We start from the raw sequence: 6,412 nt of genomic DNA, 5'->3' as shown, positions 1-6,412 counted from the left end.
AGATACTTCATGGCAGCCTATAATATCCCTTCCTTTTTTAGTGTGCTTTTTCACAGGAACCGAATGTGAGGAGACACTCAAAAGACTGAGGAGGAAGAGGAGGAGTAGCTCTATATACCCTAAGTGGGCGGTCCCTGAAGTGTGAAAAAACTTCCTGTCTAGAACTAGGTGGATGGGATGCAATCCCCAGAGTAATGGCTGCCATGAAGTATCTTGAAGAAATGAAATTATTGGTAAATATAATTTGCTGTTTTTTTATCCACTAGTGTCCACATTTCATATAATGCCACACGGTGGTCCTAATAATTCACAAAGTGACAAACAGAAGATCTCACAGTTCATATTAGACCAACAGAAGGACCCGCATTTCATATTATGCCAAATAGTAGTGCCCGCATTTCATATTATGCCAAATAGTAGTGCCCGCATTTCATATTATGCCACATAGTAGTGCCCGCATTTCATATTATGCCAAACAGAACGAAGTGCCTTAAGTGCATTTACTTATCTCTTCCCTGCTTGGTCTGGAACTCCCATCTGAGCTTGGTAAAGCTCCACAATGGCTGATGGGATGATATGCTGCAGCTGTACATGCAGAGTAACTCCCATTTCTGCATGTTAGATGTACATTAGTGACACTGCGACACTGATCAACATGGAGAGCAGTGTCCGCGATACAGTTTAATCTCACTCATCTTCCTTTTGGTAATGGTTGGTCCTACACACACCAAACCACCCATAGGAATTTAGCCGCAAAGTGAGCCTACTTCATATTAGTATGTAAACCCCATGGTTTATGTACAAATATGACGGTTGTGGGTCTGCGCAGGCACAAGACCCGGTCTGTGCATGTGTAGAACAGGTCTTACAATAATGCTCACGGCCCCCTGTCAGCCGCAGCGTAATTGATATGCTGTGGCGTTTGGGCGGGCAGAGCACCCGGCACCATTCTGCAAAACGGGGGCTGGACGCCTTCCTTTTGAAGGTGTGAAAGGTCCAGGGTCTGTATCGATGGACACAGACTTACTGAACCCGGGTATCCAGATCCAATGGCCAGCCTGAATAAGCTTCCGTTTATGCAGGCTGTCCGCACCGGTCAAATCATCTCAAATCATGGGCAATTGTTGCAATGGTCACAATGGTGATCCAAGCCGGTGTCCTCAGATACAGGAGGTGTCTTTCTACAGACTCCTTCTGCTGCATTTGAATCTTAATTAGAACTGCACAACTGCTTCCTTACAATCATGAAATAGGCCAGGGCCGGATTAATGTTTGTAGGGGCCCAGGGCAACAAACTTGTGGGGTCACCATACCAACAGTACACTTGCCCACCACCACCCAAGCCCACTAGATACACTTACTGTTTGGCCTACTGGAGACACTTATGCAAGCTGTAGACACCTTCCCCTCCAGCCATTAAGTGCTGCTTGTTCTGGGAGGACATAGAGGAGGGTAACACTGTGCCCTTGCTGGATATCCTCTTCCAGCTATGGCAGCAGCATTCTAGGTACGCTGCACAAAGGTCACTGTGCCAGGCAATGGCAGATACACAGTAACTGTACAGTCAGGGCCAGCCGGTCCATTAGGTGCATTCACATGCGGCGCCATGCCTGCAAGAGCGCCATCTCTCACCACCGGTCAGATCGCAACCAGCCCTGCTGCCTCCCGGTTCCCGAGCCCCAGTGATCTGCATGAAGTTGCAGCTCCTGAGACACCTGCAGGCAAGAGATACTCTTCGTCCGGGGATGGGGGAGTGGGAGGATGTGTGCGCACCTCATCTCTGTACACCAGCGCTGGATTAATTATGAATGCGCAGAAGTCCCCGCCTCACCACTGAATATGCAGATGAGGCTGAGGTGGGACACTGTGCCGTGATCTCTGTGCTCCTCACTCTAGTCTCTCTATGGCTGCGCCACTGGCTAACAACCGCTGAGCTGCGGGGCCAATGCAGTATAAGAGAGCCATATCCTGCCACCGGCCGGAGCACATATACTAAAATTGAAACAATACAGAGAAGATTAGCATTGCCCCTGTGCAAGGGTGACACGCTAATTCATGAAGTTGCTGGCTCTCGGGACCCACTGACCCGTTCAAAGGTGCCTCTCCAGGGACACCAGCAGGGCAGAGGTTGGAGGTGGTGGTGATGTGTGCCCCTGTACACTTTGTGTGTGTGTGTGTGTGTGTGTGTGTGTGTCAGTGCCCCTGTACACTTTGTGTGTGTCAGTGCCCCTGTACAATGTGTGATTGTGTGTGTAAGTGCCCCTGGACCCTGTACAGTGTGTGTGTGTGTGTGTGTGTGTGTGGCCGTGGTCCCTGTACAATGTGTGTGTGTCAGTGAGGCCCTGGTCCATGTACACTGTGTGGTGTGTGTGTGTGTGTGTGTGTGTGTGTGTGTGTGTGTGTGTGTCAGTGAGGCTCTGGTCCCTGTACAATGTGTGTGTGTGCGTGTCCATTTACAAATCTGTGTGTCAACGTGTGCTCCTAGTTCCTGAGTGTTTGTTTGTGCTCAGTGCTGATAGAGTCAGTTTTCTACCTTTTAACACAAGCTATTTACTAATACCTTCAAGCCGTAATGGCCGCTAAACCACGTGCACGTGCTACGCACTTCATACGCTATTTGCATACAAAGACCTCGCACGTGGCACGCAAGTTACGTACAAACGCTGCGCTGAGTGTACGGAATACACACAGCGAGCGTACACACAGATAATAACCTTTTAAACCTTAAACACAGAGTATGATTATACTGTAAGTCTTAGTATTGAGATACTGTAATGATATACCACTGGTTAACCTGGATATTTAAGCAAGCTGTTTGAGTGATTGAGATACTCAGAAACCCTTTGTACTAGCTAGAGAAACACAGACACCTTGCTGAGGTTCCAACACCTTTACTAACGAGGTTTAGCTATGTAAAAGGGAAAATACAGTTAACAGCTTATACACTACAGCACTAACATAAAACACCTACACAGAATACTAGACATAAATATACAATAACGTCTTAATCCTAAACAATAACAGTGAGAGAGAGAGTATGGCAAATACAGACAGAGATTAAGTTGGTCACAGAGAAAAACTTACACACTGGGGAATGATCGCTGCGCAGTCCTGGAACCAGCTCTCTAGTTAGTCAATGATGAAAACCTTTTGTGGAGAGTAGACTGAGCTGGCCCAGGCTGGCTTTTCTTATATACACAAAGTACAGTACACTACAAAGGGCCCCACAATCTTATTGTTCATTGGACACAGGAATCTGTCTTCGCATTATAACCAAAGGTCATAGGTTTGTTTGAACAGGTGGGCTGTGACTATTCCAAAATGCTCAGCTAGGAGGGATTCTCAGGACTCACACCACATGTGTAATAAAACAGCAAATACTTTTAAAGTCCATAAACTTCTTTTAAACATAACTATACGCTGGAGCGACCGATCTCTTCCTAACCAACACCGGAATGTTTCTAATAAAATACTCTTCGGTTAGGTACTAAACACCACTGTTCAGACCCTGTCTGACCCTTCGTATCATGCAAAGAGGAATTCCCTTGTTCATGAACCAGTTACACTAAACATACTTACAGATATTATTAAAGGGACCATAACCTATAAAATATACTATTTGGATTAACTATGTAACGATCGAGTCGCCCGCCAGACGCACACAAACTCTACCGTAAATGCACATACCACGCGCCTGAGCGCACGACCGTGGAGGCGCCGTCACGCAACTGCGAATATGCGCACGCACGGGAGAGAATGTGCACGTGCAGCGGGCAAGCGCAATGGGTTAATACAAGGCATCATAGGTCGCTATATTTTTCGACTTTGACAGTCCATCCTTTGGCAGTCACCAATAACTGCCACTTCCTAAACAGTTCAAACAGAAAAATATATGTCTTCATGTAAATACCTTTTTATGATTGGGTAAAGGGAGGAGAGGAGAAGGTGGGAAAAGTATGACCTAGTGAGACAGTAAAAGCATGTGTGTATGAAATCCATGTTTGAGGGGTCATGTATCATCGTGCCGTACGTGTTTTAAATCAAGCTTCGAGGTATTGCGAAGTATACATTTGAATCCTTCTTATCCCGTATTAAGGGTCTGTGGATGGGCTGTCAAACTTTACCGAGCTCTTTTCGGCTTTTGGTTGCAACAAATGGGGGAGCACATTTAGTTGATGATACATGAAGGGGGAAGGGGAACATGTGAATGCTAATATGTGAGAATCACCTGTCGACTATGTGAGATACTACCTGGAGGTTGTAGAGATGAAGATAAGAAACAATCGTTATAAATGCAGTCGTAAACTATGTGAGTTTAAATAAACAGTCGCCGATTGAGGTCTTGTCTGATGTCTTGTCTTGATGTACATGTTGTCTGATGTCTCTCGGTGCTTTTGTTGTAGGTGGCGACAAAAGCTTTTCCAGTGTCCATAAAATTACAGTCTCTAAAGTATTGGGCTTTCGTAAAAAGTTAAAGTCACTAGGGATATTGGGGGGTCTGTGACATAGTACATCAATGGTCTGTATAAAAGAGGTTGTCAAATTCTTCTACCAAGCGGATGTCTTTGTACCTTGGAGGAAAACAAAGGAGAAACGGGTGAAAGAAACGGACCGTGGAATCACATTTTCATCACAACATTGTCTCTATCGCTGGGTCATAAATCAAATTAGTTGTTGTTATTACAGTGTCCTCGCTCCTCAGCCTCATCACTCTGGTATTACCTTTACACTTCGTTAAAGTCCGAACGCATCTAAATACCAGACCAACCAATATGACGACTCCCAGAATACACAAGAGAAATTTCCCTACATCCATGATAATACCTTGGGCCCATTCTCCTAAACCAGAGAACCAATTTCGTGGGTTCAACCATGACACCCAACTGGTCAGCTCATTACCCACAGCAGCGAGTGTGAGATTGTGTTTCCTTCGGAACTCCCACTTCAATTGCAAAATGTCATCCATCTTTTGGTCTATGACCTCGGCCGGGTCCTCAGTGCTGTTTGTAATATACGTGCAGCACTTTACTCCATATTGAGTTGCTAGGGTAACACAATACCCGCCTGTCACTGCTGTGAGGTAATTGAGAATCATCCTATGCTGAACCAGCTCTGTTTTGTAGGCTTGTAACTCTCTCCCAGTGTACCTGAACGTGTCATCATACATTTCGGTGATATTGTCTAATAAGTTTGCTAGCGCAGATATATATATCTATAATTTATCACTCCTCTGGCGGTACGAGTGATATCTAACGCGAGTAGGAATTGAATCCCGGTGGATTCATGGATCAGATCAGAGGCCGGATGCTCTGTCCTCTCTATCAGGTGCCTTTTAACAACGTGCTCGTAATGAGTGTGATTATAAGGAGCTTGGGCACCACGGTGTATGTCTTTCATTTTGATATGGGATACAGTCATTACTTAAGGCAGTACTTTTCCAATGCAACACAATCCCTCTGAGTTTGGGGCAAGGAACCTATACGCCTTTCTCCCACATATGAAATATGAATCATCGGGGAGAACATATGGGACGGAGTATGACATAACCATGTTACAAACTTTCCATGTGAAATCTCCTAACCCTAATTCTCCCATCTGTCTAGTACACGTATCTGGTTGTACGATATGTGCACAGTATCCTGGTGATACTTCTCCAACTCGCATGGTCCTACTTCCTAGAGTGTACCTATACCGGAAATATTTTCCACTGTTGGCTATCTGGCGTATATGCTCTGAATCTATGGGCATTCTATCGGCTCTATGTGAAAATGTCATGGTTTGATTACTCCATGACACTTCCCAATTTCCCGGCTTTCGGGGATTGGAAATGTTAAAGCATACTAAGGACTTATCCACATGATACTGGTGGAGCTTCAAACTAGGAGGACTAGAGATATTAAACCTCTTGTCCACCGGCCTCCCACCACTTAACTCAAGTACTTCTCCTACAGTTAAAGGGAATGGTACTAGTCCTGATTTGCTATGACCTTGAGGTACTTGAGAGCATACTCAACAGTCTGTCTGGTTTAACACTTTACCCACTAAGGAGTGATAGTCACTCAATGGATGCCGGTCCATGTGGATATTAAAACTGGACTGACATTTCTTGATGCACCCATCCTCAACTAAATTGTCACAATGTCTACAGATGCAGTTCTCTTCAGCTAACAATCCTTCACAATTCCTTCTATTGTCAATGCAACCAGATCATTTTCTGATACTCGCCTTTACTCTGTGATTATGTTGCTCTTGGAAATCTACGCCTCCATCCTCGTCATCAGAACCCATTCCAGATCCTTTCTCGACCTCCATGGTACTCCTCACAGAAACAGACTGCTCTGGTCAACATCATGGTCAACAGGAAAATCCGGATCACAGTCTCTTGGGGCAAGTCCATCTTACAGGAGGAGAA

General features: G+C 45.3%; 1 non-coding gene across 1 annotated transcript; it reads left to right on the top strand.

Moving 5' to 3' along the window:
• Nucleotides 1-1,968: 1,968 nt before the first annotated feature.
• LOC134931339 (U6 spliceosomal RNA) lies at nucleotides 1,969-2,073 on the top strand. The gene has a single exon (XR_010179100.1). It is a non-coding gene; the product is annotated as a U6 spliceosomal RNA (small nuclear RNA).
• Nucleotides 2,074-6,412: the final 4,339 nt, after the last annotated feature.

This window comes from Pseudophryne corroboree, chromosome 5, assembly GCF_028390025.1.
Source record: "Pseudophryne corroboree isolate aPseCor3 chromosome 5, aPseCor3.hap2, whole genome shotgun sequence".
Lineage (NCBI taxonomy): Eukaryota > Metazoa > Chordata > Amphibia > Anura > Myobatrachidae > Pseudophryne > Pseudophryne corroboree.
The sequence above is the reverse complement of the archived record's forward strand: the minus strand, read 5'-3'. Positions and strand labels throughout refer to the sequence as shown.